Below are 13,882 nucleotides of genomic sequence, written 5' to 3'. Positions count from 1 at the left end.
CATTGATGTGTGAGAGAAACATTAGTTGGTTGCCTTCTGTACATGCCCAACCGGGGATCGAATCCGTAACCCAGATATGTGCCCTGACCAGGAATCGAACCGGCAACCTTTCGGTGCATAGGATGATGCTCAACCAACGGGGCCACTCCCGCCAGCTGAACAGCATTTTTGTAAGGCAAGCCCCAGTGGTGCAGGGTAAGGGACCAGGAATTTCAGGGTGAAGAGGCAAACTGGCACCATCAGGAGATTCTTGGGGGCTGGGAAAGCAGAGAAAAGTCTTTGGGCGGCGGGGGGGGGGGGGGGGGGGGGGAGGGGGCGGGGTGGTGGTGGTAGAAGAGCAGGGGGTGTTGAGTCTGAAGAGCAAACAGAGGGAGAAACAGGAGCAATGGCTATCGGTGGAAGATACCATGTAAATTATGACTTTCCTTTTCCACTCTTTAACTTACAACATAGCTGAAGGCATTTTTTTGGAACCACACTTCCCCCAGGAGGGGAGGCAGTGAGGGGGAGGTTTGGAGCAGGAACCTGTAACACTTCTCTGTCCCACAGAGAGTCACATGCTGTGCCCACATCCCCTGCAACAGACAGCCAGCCTGTGACTCAGGCCTGAAGTGGTGAGGCCACTGCCCTAGCCCCAGCCAGTGGGGCGAAGTGGAACAGAGATGGTGTGACCAAGAGGACCAACGTCAGCTTTGCTCCTTTTCATTCTGAGATACTGATCGGAGAGCTCAGGCCACAACTCAAAAGCAGGCAGCCCACAGGCCTCGGAGAGCCACGGCAGCGTCTTGATGAAAGGGCTTGGCTGCCTGCTCCGTCATCACCCTCGCTCTCCACCGTGGCTGCCCGTTACGATTACCTCAGGATCTTACAAAAACAGGTGGCCGGCCAGCCGGTATGGTTCAGTGGTTGAGTGAGCATCAATCCATGAACCAGGAGGTCAGGGCTCGATCCCCAGTAGGGGGCGTGCAGGAGGCGGCTGATCAATGATTCTCTCTCATTGATGTTTCTATCTCTCTCTCCCTTTCCCTTCCTCTCTGAAATCAATAAAAATATTAAAAACAAAACAAAACAAAAAACAGGGATGCCCAAACCCCAGGCTGAAGACTTGGATCCCACAGGTCCGCAGGGGGGCCTGTGCGCCAGCTCGTTGAATGTATGTTCCAGGGGATTCTGATGCTGCCTGTGAACTGCCCAGAGCTGGGTCTCACACTTATCTGCGCATTGGAATCACCTGGAAGGCTGTAAAAAAATCCCAATGTCACAGGCCACATAGCAGACCAGTTAAAATCAGACTGAGAAATTCCAGGTGCCTCTTGGGCACCCAGTCAGAGCTGACACCCCCGCTGACCCCTCAGGTCCCCGCCCGCCCGCCTGCTGCTCCAGCCTCACCCGCAAGGTCCACCTCACATCCGGCCTTTCACTCTCCCATCCCTCCCAGCCCCTTTGCCCAAGCCCACAGTTCCCGGAGCCTCCTCAGTGCCGCACCTCCTCCCTCATGCCCATCAAAGCCGCTCCACACGCCCAGACCCATATCAAGTCCCAGGAGCCTTCCAGGGCATTTGGTGGCCTGGGCCTTCTCTGGGAGTTCTCCCAGCCCTCTCCCCTGGGCCCATACACTTCAGTCCCTGCCTCTAGGCTCCCTTAGAGCAGGACCTGACCGCCTCAAGGCTCAGCCAGAGGAGGGGACAGGCCTGAGGGCCCTGCATTCCTCAAGCAGCCCCGGAAAGGCTCTACTCAATTCCATTCAAGGTCGGTGCTGGGAGTTTGGCCCCGGGCAGGATGGAAGGGGGAGCAGAAATGAAGAACAACCTGTGGCCCTGGTCTGCCTGGAGGGGCCGGGGAGCAGGGAGCCATCACAGCCAGTGGGACCGCAGACAGACCGCCCCTGGGTGGGGGATGGCACAGAATCCCAGTGTCAGCCTTAGAAAGGAACCTTAATGCTACCCTGCAGGGGCTCCAACTATTAGACCAGACGGAGCCTGAGAGCACAGGACTGAACAGAGTGAGACAGGCTGGAGCAGGCGAGGCAGAAGGCAGGACCAGGGATCTAGTCAGACTGTCATAGGTCGGCGTGGGGGTGCATGCCCTGGAGCCTGGGGTCGGGTGGTGGGGGGGCTTGCTGATATGCTTACATTTCAGGCAATGCCTGGAGGCTGTCAAATGACAAAAGTCCTCTGTTGTATCCTTGCTCCCTGATTCCACTGATCCCCAACAGGCCCCTTTGCCTCCCAGTCCCAGTGTGTCCCTAGCTGTGAAATGGAACAGTCCCCACCACTCCCCCAAACAATACCAGACCCTCCAGTCCGGAAAGCGGCATTCTCACGAGCTGGGTCCAGAGGCTCCTGGGCGGTGCGCTTTCCCCTGATACCAATAGGACCCCCCCCTCCCCCTTCACCCCCACCCCTCATCACACCCCAGGCAGCCAGCAGATCCTCAGCAGGATCTGGAATTCAAATGCTTGGCCTGCTTGGGCCCCTCCCCCAGCCACTCTACAGTCTCCCCACAGTCCGGTCTTAGGGACAGGTGTCCTCAAGTCTGAATGCATTTCCAGGCCAGCGGAGGGCCTTCTGGGGTCCAGCCACTCGGGGAGGTGGCCTCATTCGGGAGGCTGTCGCCAGCACTCACACACCAGGACAAGCCCCTATGCAGGAGGTCCCATCAGGATCCTGATCCCAACCCATCTCCTCCGGGCGGCTGCTGGCTCCTGTCAGGTGAGCGCACCTGGCGCCTGGCAGAAAGCTGCCAGGACACCGTGGCTCCCAGCAATGAGCGTCTCCTTCCAGACCCTGGCAGCCAGCCCAGCGCCCGCCAGAGGGTCCCGGCCAGCCCCCTTTCACCTTTCCGCAGCGCTGCTTCTACTTCTACTTTCCAGGCTCTGCTTCCTCCCTTCCTGCCCCACCCCAGCCTCTCACTTCCTTCTGACTCCTCGGGGGCTGCCCCACCCACCTGCCCCACCCCGCTCCAACCCCGGCTGGTGCGGAGGCCCTCGGGTTCCAGACACCCACAGGGAAGCCGAAGTCCACCCCAGCCCAGGGTTGGGGGGAGCTCCCTGGGGGCCAAAGCCAGCTGCCAGCCCCTCCCCCAGGATCGGCATCCACCAGCGAGAAGAGCCACTCGGACAGGAAAGCCACGCCGGCTGGCCTGTTGCACTCACCAGCCTCAGGCAGGCCGTCTGCCCCGCACCAGCCTCCACGGGGTTAGTCACTTTTCCTGGGTGGGGTTCCTGCCTCTGCAGGGACTTTTTCCTCCTCCCCTGACTGGTCTTTTCTTTGCCTTGAATGCATTATTTTTTCTTTCACCTCCGACGGGTAATGGGAAATGTGCGCCTGTGGTATACGAGTCTATACTGTGTCCTGCAGGCTGAGGCCCTTCAGATGTGCCTGGCCAGCTTCTCCTCCCTCCACCGACGGTTACAGTCCACAGGTCTCCTCGGTCTCCTTGCCGGACCCTCTGGGGCAGCAGTGACAAGTGTGGTTCTGCCTGCACCCAGGGGCCATCCTCTTGCATACATCACATCAGAGGGCCCTGGACTCCTCTGGTCTAACTCGCTCACCTCCCAGAGGAGGAAACTAAGGCCTAAGGCTCGGGTGACATGCCCACGGTCACGCAGGGAGCCAGAGGCAGAGCCCGGGAGCTTCCATTCTCTCTAAGGCCATGCAGAAGGATGCGGCGGAGTCCGTGTGTGCTCCGGGAGAAAGTGAGCACCCAGTTACACAGCCTCACACGCGTGGCTGCTCAGCCAGGGCTGGCCCCCCTGTCGTGGGCACAGGCAGGCCCCGGTCCAGGGCCGGTCAGCAGGCTAGTTAGAGATAATAAGGCTCAGCCCTCAGGGTCCAGGCCCCATGTAGGAGGAAGCAGTGTGAGCAGTGAAACAAAATCAATGCATGTGTTAAAAATTTCTGGACCAGAGCAAGAGGGGAAGTTAAATGTTCTCTTCAAAGAAATGCAGTCTGGGAAAGGGGCAGCCGGTATCTGAGTGTCTCAGCGGCCAAACTGCTGGCATTAAAAGTAGGGTCATCTGGGTTGGCACCCCAGGGGAGACAGGGTCTGGGCAGGTAAACTGGTGCAGTGGAAAGAGTTGGACAGTTTAGCTACTTACTGGCTGTGCTTCCTGGGGCAAGTGACTTAATTTCCTGGAGCCTCCGTGTGCCCTATCTGTTAAATGGGCATAAAGATAAGTGGGAAGATTAAAATAGATCCTATAATTAATGAGCAAAGAATAGATGCTTAATAAACCTAGACTTTTTCCTCTTCCCAACACTGATAATTTGCTAGGAGGACCCTGTTAGGTCTGATCAATTGAATCAATACCCCTGCCCCTGGGAACTGACCTTTAGGCCACTTCACAACCGGCATTCCCTTTTGCTTAGGCCACAGTTCACTTGCTAAGACCATTACCTTTCCCCTTCAGACCTTCCCAGGATCTTCTGGACCCACCCAGAGAATGTCCCTCGAAAAAGCCCGCCAAGAGTTCTTTAAGCCTGGCTGGTGTGGCTCAGTGGTTGCGTGTGGACCTATGAACCAGGAGGTCACAGTTCAATTCCCTGTCAGGGCATATGCCCAGGCTGTGGGCTAGATCCCCAGTGTGGGGCATGGAGGAGGCAGCCGATCAATGATTCTCATCATTGATGTTTCTATCTCTCTCCCTTCCTCTCTGAAATCAATTAAAAATATTTTAAATAAATAAATAAAGCCTATGCCTCCCCATCCCTGGGTGCCGGTACCATGTGGGGGCTCAGCCCATCTGGTATTCAGAGGACCTAATAAACATTGATAATCCCTTACCACCTCTGGCCGCGTGTGTACCTCCTTCGGCACAGCAGTAAACGGGCACAGCATCTTGGGAAACAAGGCTCCTGCTCCCTCCTCCAGCGCAGAGGGATGGAGTTGAACCGCAGATCGCCCCTCCTCGCCGCTCTCCCACCCCCACCCCACCCCACCCCAGCAGGCTCCCGGATGGCTTAGAACCTTAGTTCCAGCCTCTGTGCACCCACCCGGGGCACAAGGATGGGTGGGAATCACTGTTCTCCACACTGAAGCCTCGTCTGGCTAAAGGTGGCCCCCTGACCACAGGAGGAAAAAGGTTTGCAAATTAACAAAGGAGCGTGTCACTCAGCCTGGGAGTCTCCGAGCCTAACTGTTGTAGGCTGCGGCGGGAATGGCACAGGATATCTGACTGGTGGGGGTCAGACCAAACCTGGGTTCAGGTTCTGGCTAGGGAAGAATTCAGAGCAAGACCCAAAACTGTAAGAGAGCATTTACTGGGTAAATTACAGAGGTAGAAAAAGTAATTCCTAGAAGAAATGGGCTTGGCATGCTCCCAGGAGGGAGAGCACACTGGGTCCTCCATCCTAAGGGAATTAAGGGCGGAGATTTTAGGGAGTCCCGGAGAATGATCCTAACAGCATAGTCAGCCGTTTTCCAGGTGTGTCCTTTCGGGGTTGTGGTCTCCATTGATTGATTAGCCGGCACCAGGGCAGAGGGTGATTATTCCACCCGTGGCTGGTTTTCTTGCTAATCTGGGCCTAGAGCTGAAATACAGTGAGGCCCAGATGTTATCTCTGCGGAGGAAAGGTCAGGGGGTCCAAACTGTATGGCCAGCAATTTGCTAGGGCAGTGGTCGGCAAACCGCAGCTCGTGAGCCACATGTGGCTCTTTGGCCCCTTGAGTGTGGCTCTTCCACAAAATACCACGGCCTGGGCGAGTCTATTTTGAAGAAGTGGCGTTAGAAGAAGTTTAAGTTGAAAAAATTTGGCTCTGAAAAGAAATTTCAATCATTGTACTGTTGATATTTGGCTCTGTTGACTAGTGAGTTTGCAGACCACTGTGCTAGGGGAGCAAAAGTCACTCTGGGGGTGAGGTCCCACCCTATAATTGATGGTCCCTTGCTGGGCTTTCCATCCAGGTGACCTGTACCTGGCCCAGCGTCCTTGCTCTGCTCATGTCTACCTGCCTACAGCACAAGGCTGCACACACTAAGGACATTACCTGGTAACAAGATTCTAAAACTTGTTTACACTAGACTCACATTTTCCCTCCCTGTCTGGTCTCCCCCAGCAGGAATGCTCAGCTTGTCCCAAACGTAGTAAAAGCTTTCTTTAGCACGGACCCACCCTCTCCCGCCCCTCCTGACCGGAAGCCAGGAGACATGATTAGTCATGCGGGGGCGCCCCAAAAAGGAGAGGGGGGGAGCGGGGCGCCCCGAGGGGATGGCCCTGGAGCAGCCAAAGCCCTCCTACCCTTAAAGGGGGAGCCCTGGCAGGCACCCTGGCGGTCAGCCCCCAAAGTGCTATTTGCCCGCCAGCGCCTGCCCCTCCCCTCCCCCACGTGAGCCAGCAGATGCTGCTTGGAGTGAGTTGGAGGGAGGGCGGGTGGCTAAGCCTGCTGGGGACGCTGCTGAAAACAGGCCGCCTGTGTGTGCCCTGTCCCCCCAAGCGTCCCTCCTGGGAAGGGAAACACACGACGGGTTGCGGCGGGTACTGGGAAAGCTGAGACAACCAGGCTAGGGTAACTGTCTTCAGAGGGCTGCTGAGGTCACAACCTAGTCAATCAACGGATGGATCTTTGACTTCAATCAAGCTTTATCAGTCCCACTATGCTTTAAAAAAGATCTTGGTTGGTCCTCACACCCACCATCATTATTGTGCTTAATACATGAAGATTCAGGGAGGCTTAAGCAGGTAGGTGTTGCTGTAAGGAATATCCAAACTTGTAGAGACTTTTTATAAGTTTATCTGAGCCAAACTGATGACAATTGCCAGGAAGCAAAATCTCAATAAACTTAGAAAATGGCAGTTTCACAGCTTAGTTTATCCACTAGAATCAAAGGAGATGTAAGGGGAGTTAGGTCCATGCTGAAAAGAGCCAGGCCGAGAGACATGGTGAGAGTTTAAGTAGAGAAAGGTGGCCCTAGCAGGTTTGGCTGGGGGGGGGGGGGGGGGGGGAGCGTCAGCCGCTGACTGAAGGGTCCCAGGTCCAATTCTGGTCAAGGGTACATGCCTAGGTTGCGGGCTTGTAGGGGATGTGCAGGAGGCAGCCAAGCAATGATTCTCATCATTTTTTTATATGAATATGGAAATTTATTATGATAGAGGCATTCAAATAAGTAGGGAAAGATTGCTCAAATGTTGAGACAGAATTGGGTGAAAACATAATCTGTCTCATCATTGATGTTCCTCTTTCTCTCTCTCTCACCCTGTCCCTTCCTCTCTGAAATCAATATATATATATATATATATATATATATATATATATGTATATATTTAAAGAAGTGGAAGGTGAACATGCTGGGTGGTGCACAGGGGTAGGCTAAATAGCCATCTCTGACGGTAGTTAAAGAAATTTGAACTTATTTAGGGAAAGGGGGTGCGGGATGGGATACCCACAGGGAAGGCCTGCACAGCACCAGGCCACGGGGACACTGGGTCGGTGATGGCAGCACAGGAGCTGGAGTTCCATCCCTATGTGCAGTCACTGGCAGGAAACTGTCCTCAGTGGATTGGGGCTGAGATGGTGCGCTCGTAATGCGGATGGAAAGCAGGTGTGAGTCAGGTGCCTTCAGGACAGTGTCCATTCCTTGTGTGGTCTGACTCCCGGTGGCCAGTGAGTTTTTCCTGCTCTTTGTTCTCCTATGGCGGAAGCTTACAAATGCCCATTAAGGATTGTATTACCCTACCATCCTAACTAGACATGTTACATGACATTTATTGGTGGTAGATTAGGGAGGTGGGAGAAAGCAAAGTGGGGAAATCTCTGAGATAGGACAAAGGGTGAAGCAGACAAATACTTCTCTTACATGGATGGGTATGCTACCTGTGAGACAAGGAGACCTCGGTTCTTGTCTTCCTGAAGAGAAGAGTTCAATGAGGAGACAAAGTGCAGCCCTGGCCGGTGTGGCTCAGTGGTAGCCCCACTGCTCCCCTGGTTGCAAGTCCCTTAAAAGGGAGATGGGGAAAGGGAACGTTGTGGGCATGCTCCCCTGGGGAAGAGCCTGCCCTGGGTCCTTCATCCTGAGCACATTTATCTCTCTTGCAGGTGGAAATCTCAGGGGAGGATCTCAATAGAATATTCATCAGCTTTCCAGGTGTGCTTTTTCAGGGTCATGGTCTCCATTGATTGGTCAGCACCATGGGAGGGGTTCATTAGTCACTGCAGCTGGTCCTGAGGCTGCCACCTTGTCATTTGTCTGTTTTTTCTGCTTTTTTGGGGCCTGGAGCTGAAATACAACTGAGGCCTAGATGTTATCTGTAGGGAGGAAAAGGTCAGGGGGTCCAAACTGCATGACCAGCCATTTGCTAGGAGAGGAAAAGTCACCCTGGGGGTGAAGTTCTTGTTTTCCCAGTTTTGCCCCTTGCTAGGCATCCTGGGCTTTCTGGCCTGGTGAGTTTTAGTACCTGGCCCGTTGTCCTTGCTCTGCTCGTGTCTGTCTAACTGCCTATAACAGGTATAGGATAGTTAGCATTTATAGCACATAAAGATGGTATTTGGGGGATAAGATAACAATGAGAGGTGCTGTGGTCTCCAGCTTTGTTGCAGTGAGTGTGCCCTGAGAGGTCTGGAGATGACTCTGACATTTCAAAGGAATGTTATCTTCGATGCAAAAAACAAAAGGCAGGCTCATTTAAGGTAAAGATTGACCTTTGTCCAGGAAGCTATAGGCCTGGGCGTGATTACCTGCCATGACTTGCTTTTAGTTAGAAATTTTTAGGTTTAGACCATCCTATGTGATTACTTTTGGTCTCTGAATGTGTAAGGCCTGCCATGCGGGCCTCCCCTGAGCTTGTCCTTCAGTATGTGTCCCCCTTTTCGTCCATACTTCCCCCTTTTTGTCATAAATCATTCTGAAGGGTACACTAATGACCAACCTCCTGGTTGGATCATGTGGTCCCACAGTCCCTAGGAAGTTTCAGTGTCATTTGTGTTGCTGCAGTGGTGGACCATTTGGGATAGGGCAAGATCATAACCTTGGATGAAAGTCAAGGCTGAATTTTTCTCCAAAGGAAAAGGCATGTAAATGGGAGGCAGTCAGGTCTTATAGGCCTTCATTAAGAAAACACTCTGGCGAGCACTCTCCCTCCAAGGAGCACTCCTGCTCCTTTCCCTTCCTCCTTTCCTCCCTCTCCCCCCTCTCCTCCCCACCCCAGGCACAATACCACTACCCTCCTCACTCCCAAGCTCCAAGGGCCCTTTCTTTACCCCTGTGATTTTATAAATAAATGTTCTCTTATAAAAAAATAATAAAAACACTCTGGGTAATTTCTAACCTACAAGTATCAGGATCCAAGTTTTGCTGTCTCACTTTTCTGTATTTTGCATCTAGGACAGTTTATTTGCAGTTTGAGGGCACACCATACACATCTTCAGTTTTCACAACTGAAACATGAGATGGGTTCTCATTTACTGGTGTTGTTGTTGTTATTATTATTATTATTTTAATGTGACCCACCTATTTCTCATTGGAAGCCCTCAAGTGTTGTTCATTATTAGTCTGATTCCTGCTAGTTGTGCAATTGGGAACTGTAATGTTATGGTTTAATCAGGCCAAAAGCTGTAAAAACACAATGGTATAAATGACAATTACCATCTAAAAGTTTCCAGAAGCCAGGAGTTTCATAAGTAAATTCCCTGTGCTTCAGCAGCCATTATAGAAGGCCATTTTTTTTTTAATATATTTTATTGATATTTCACAGAGAGGAAGGGAGAGGGATAGAGAGCTAGAAACATCGATGAGAGAGAAACATCGATCAGCTGCCTCCTGCACACCTCCTACTGGGGATGTGCCCGCAACCAAGGTACATGCCCTTGACCGGAATCGAACCCGGGACCTTTCAGTCCGCAGGCCGACGCTCTATCCACTGAGCCAAACCGGTTTCGGCTAGAAGGCCATTTTTTAATAGCCACTTTGTAACTGGACAAACAAGGGGTTCGGATGCCTGATTAAGCAGAGAGAGGATTGAATCATATATGAGCATTTATTCCAATAATGCTAGTAGTATGGGAGAGCAGCAGGTCATATATAAAAATCTGTTCTACCCCTCCCCATAAGCCAGCTGCTTATACTGGGTGGAAGAGCAAAGATTATATAAAAAAACGTCCAATGCCCTGACCTGTGTGGCTCAGTGGATAGAGCATCGGCCTGCGGACTGAAAGATCCCAGGTTCGATTCCGGTCAAGGGCATGTACCTTGGTTGCGGGCACATCCCCAGTAGGGGATGTGCAGGAGGCAGCTGATCGGTGTTTCTCTCTCATCGATGTTTCTGACTTTCTATCCCTCTCCCTTCCTCTCTGTAAAAGATCAATAAAATATATTAAAAAACACCAAAAAAAAGTCCAAAACCCATACAGATGGTCAAGAGACGTGAAAAGGTACTCATTCTCACTAATTATCAGAGAAGTGAAAATTGAAACTACAATGAGATATCGCCTCACACCTGTCAGAATGGCTATCAACAATAAATCAACAAACAGCAAGTGTTGGCAAGGATGTGGAGAAAAGAGAACCCTTGTGCACTGTGCACTGTCGGTGAGAATGCAAATCGGTGCAGACATTGTGGAAAACAGAATGAAGGTTCCTCAAAAAATAAAAAATGGAACCACCTTATGACCCAGCAATTCCACTTCTGGGCATATATCCAAAGAAATCCAAAACAATAATTTGAAGAGATATGCACCCCTATATTAATTAAAACATTATTTATAATAGCCAACATATGGAATCAACCCAAGTGCCCATTAATAGACGATTGGATAAAAAAGTAATATATATGAATATGATTCAGCCATTAAAAAGAAGAAAACCTTACCATTTGCGACTGCATGGATGGACCTAGAGAGTATTATGCCAAGTGAAATAAGTCAGCCAGAGAAAGACAAGTACCATATGATTTTACTTAAATGCAAAATCTAAAGAACAAAATAAATGAACAAACAAAATAGAACAGACTCATAGATACAGAGAACAAACTGATTGTTGCCACAGGGGAGGGGGGGCTGGGGGACTAGATGAAAAAGGTGAAGTGGCCCAGCTGGCCTGGCTCAGTGGTTGAGCATCGACCTATGAACCAGAAGGTCACAGTTTGATTCCCAGTCAGGGCACATGCCCGGATGGTGGGCTCAATCCCCAGTGTGGGGCATGCAGGAGGCAGCTGATCAATAATTCTCTCTCATTATTGATGTTTCTGTCTCTCCTCTCCCTCCTTCTCTGAAATCAATCAATGAAAATATTTTTTAAAAAAAAAGAAAAGAAAAAGGTGAAGGGATTAAGAAGTACAAATTGGTAGTTACAAATAATCATGGAATGTAAAGTACAGCATAGGGAATATAGTCAATAATATTGTAATAACTATGTATGGTGGCAGGTGGGTACTGGAAATACTGGGGGGATCACTTCATAAATTATTTGATAGTCTAACCACTATACTGTACACCTGAAATTAATATAAAATAATATTGAATATCAACTGTAATTGAAAAATAATTTTTTTAAATGTCCAGACCTGTAAAGAATTTTTATGATTTTACTTGAGCCAAACTGACAACAATTGCCGGGAAGCAAACTCACAACAAATTGAGAAAATGATCCAGAAAATGGCAGTTTTATACTTATTTTATACATTAGAATCAAAGAAGATGTAAGGGGGTGGTTACATGAAATTTATTGGTGGTAGATTAGGGAGGTGGGAGAAAACAAAGTGGGGGAATCTGTGAGATTGGATAAAGAGTAAAACAGAGAGCACTCCTCTTTTACATGGGTGGGCGCAGGGTCGTTAACATTGACAGCACATGGCAAACAAGATAACAATGAGGGGTGCTGTGGTCTCCAGCTCTGGTGCAGTGGTGTGCCCCGAGAGGCCTGGAGATTACTCTGACATTTCAAAGGAATGTTATCTTCGATGCAAAAAGATACAAGATAGGCTCACGTAAGGTAAAGATTGACCTTTGTCAAGGAAGCTATAGGCGTTGGATGTGCTTTTAGTTGGGAATATTTATGTTGAGACCATCTTATGTGGTTACTTTCAGTCCGAGTTTGTAAGGCCTGCAATGCCGGCTTCCCCTGAGCTGGTCAGGCACAGTGTGTGTTCCCTTTTTCATCCACATAGGTCACTGGAGCAGGGTCACACTGACAGTTCAGTAGTAGAACCAGGATTCTAACCCTGGCTGGTCTAGCGTCAAAGCTGGTGCTAGACCTGCAACACCTCACCCTCCTCCTCTTCATCCAGAAGAAAACAGGCCAGACAGTGTCTGCACAGGAGGCCGGGCATTCTGGAAGTGAGTCAGACAGCAAGTGATCTGCTCTTCCACCTTGGCTTCTACTAGTACACGGAAAGAGCCAGGAGCTGCAGGCAAACCCCACAAGAGGTCAGGCGACAACAGGCATGGGATCAGGGCATGGCCCTGGCTCCCTGGCACAGTGGTAATAGGACGTTTTCTTTCTTGGGAAACAGCTTCAAAATTTCTAACCAGCACGAGTTTCTCCAAGGCCCACTGATGGGACCTGGGCTAAGGGAATCAATTCAAAGCTTGGTTCTACCCCTTTCCATCTGGGTGATGCTGGGCAACCTCACTCCACTGATCCTCCCTCCTCTAACCAACTGTTCTCCGGCAGATTCCACTCATAAATCCCTCCTCTGAAACATGTGGTGATCCTTGACTCCCTCCTCAGTGCTACCCACATGCTATGGGCATCAAGGCCACTGGACCACCCGGGTCTACAGCCTCCAGGAGAAAACTTTTCAGCCACACCCCACTAACAAAGGTGGAATTGTACGTGGGCAACCTACCTCATCAGCCTGCTTCCAGACAGCTATTAAGGCCTTGCTAGGCACAGTCCTTCCAGAGCATTTCTATTTTCTACACTTTTTAAGGTAAAATTTACAGTGAAATGCACAAATCATCAGTGTACTGCTGGAAGCCAATTCCAGCATGTCAGCAGGGCTGAATCATCTGGGACAGCTAAAAAGCATCTCCCCCAAACCTGAATAGGATAACAGCTCAGAGCATCTTAATCTGCATGTTATTGCCTCTTGTTGGCCAAACGCCTGAACAGTTGTAGGCTATTCCCCAAACTGACAATGCTTCTGTAAACCTTTGAAGTGTATGTCTCCACCTTGCCTTAGGACAAATTGTGTTAATAAAAGTAGGGTCCTGAGTCAAGGAGGTCGTCTTTAGCTCCTTTAGCTGAAGCTCCTCTGACCACCAATTCCTTTCAAAACTATCTTTCGTCCTTGGACTCCTTATTGAATCTACGCATCAGCCCTTTCTCCAGATTGCTGAACCCTTTGTAATGCTGGGACAAGAACCCCAGCAGTGTACAGTTGAACGAATTTTGATGTATGCAAACACCCATGTCACCCAAGATATCCCTGTCAAGATAGAAAACTCTTCCACCACCACCCACAGAAGGTGGCTCTTCCTCCAGCACGGGGACCATGTCGGCTTATCCTTGTGACCCAGCAGAGCACTCAGCAGGTAACAGACGCTCCAAAAATTTTTTTATTAATGTTTTCAGGTTAGAGAGCAAAATCTCCACATTCTAGTTCTACTCCAGCCTCTGTCGCCTGGAGGAAGTCGCGTAAATAGGTTCCTTGCCTGTGAAGCAAGGACAATACCGCAGCCCTCCTATCTTGGGGAACTGAAAAAGGGCCTGGACATGCGCAAGGTGCTGTGACCATTATTATTATTATTATTATATTTTAACAGTTTTTAGTGAAAGCTGTATATAACTTTTTTCCTGTTACGTCTCAATTATTTCTTCCTTGTATTTGCCCTTTTCCTTCCCTACTCGGCGAGATTGGCTTTATGTTCAAGGGTCTTTTTGTGGTCTTTATCCAGCTTTAGTCTAGTGGTAACCACCTTGCTGGGGTGAGTGCCCCCATGAACAGCT

General features: G+C 50.3%; 1 protein-coding gene across 5 annotated transcripts in view; it reads right to left on the bottom strand.

Annotated features, from left to right (window-relative positions):
• CAPG (capping actin protein, gelsolin like) overlaps positions 1 to 13,882 on the bottom strand; it is a 49,248-nt gene that overhangs the window by 12,686 nt on the left and 22,680 nt on the right. Inside the window, exons 1-2 of one of the 5 annotated variants that reach the window (XM_080683975.1) lie at positions 2,838 to 2,892; positions 1,092 to 1,239 (exon numbers count right to left, since the gene is read on the bottom strand). The gene's annotated coding sequence lies outside the window, so the exon portion shown is untranslated. Of the gene's footprint in view, positions 1 to 1,091; positions 1,240 to 2,837; positions 2,917 to 3,154; positions 3,217 to 4,099; positions 4,156 to 13,882 lie in introns of those variants that run through there. The other 4 variants (XM_080683976.1, XM_080683974.1, XM_080683973.1 and 1 more) reach the window with 4 other exon arrangements.

Source organism: Plecotus auritus, assembly GCF_963455305.1.
Source record: "Plecotus auritus genome assembly, chromosome: 8".
NCBI classification, from domain to species: domain Eukaryota; kingdom Metazoa; phylum Chordata; class Mammalia; order Chiroptera; family Vespertilionidae; genus Plecotus; species Plecotus auritus.
This window is presented reverse-complemented; position numbering and strand designations above follow the sequence as displayed.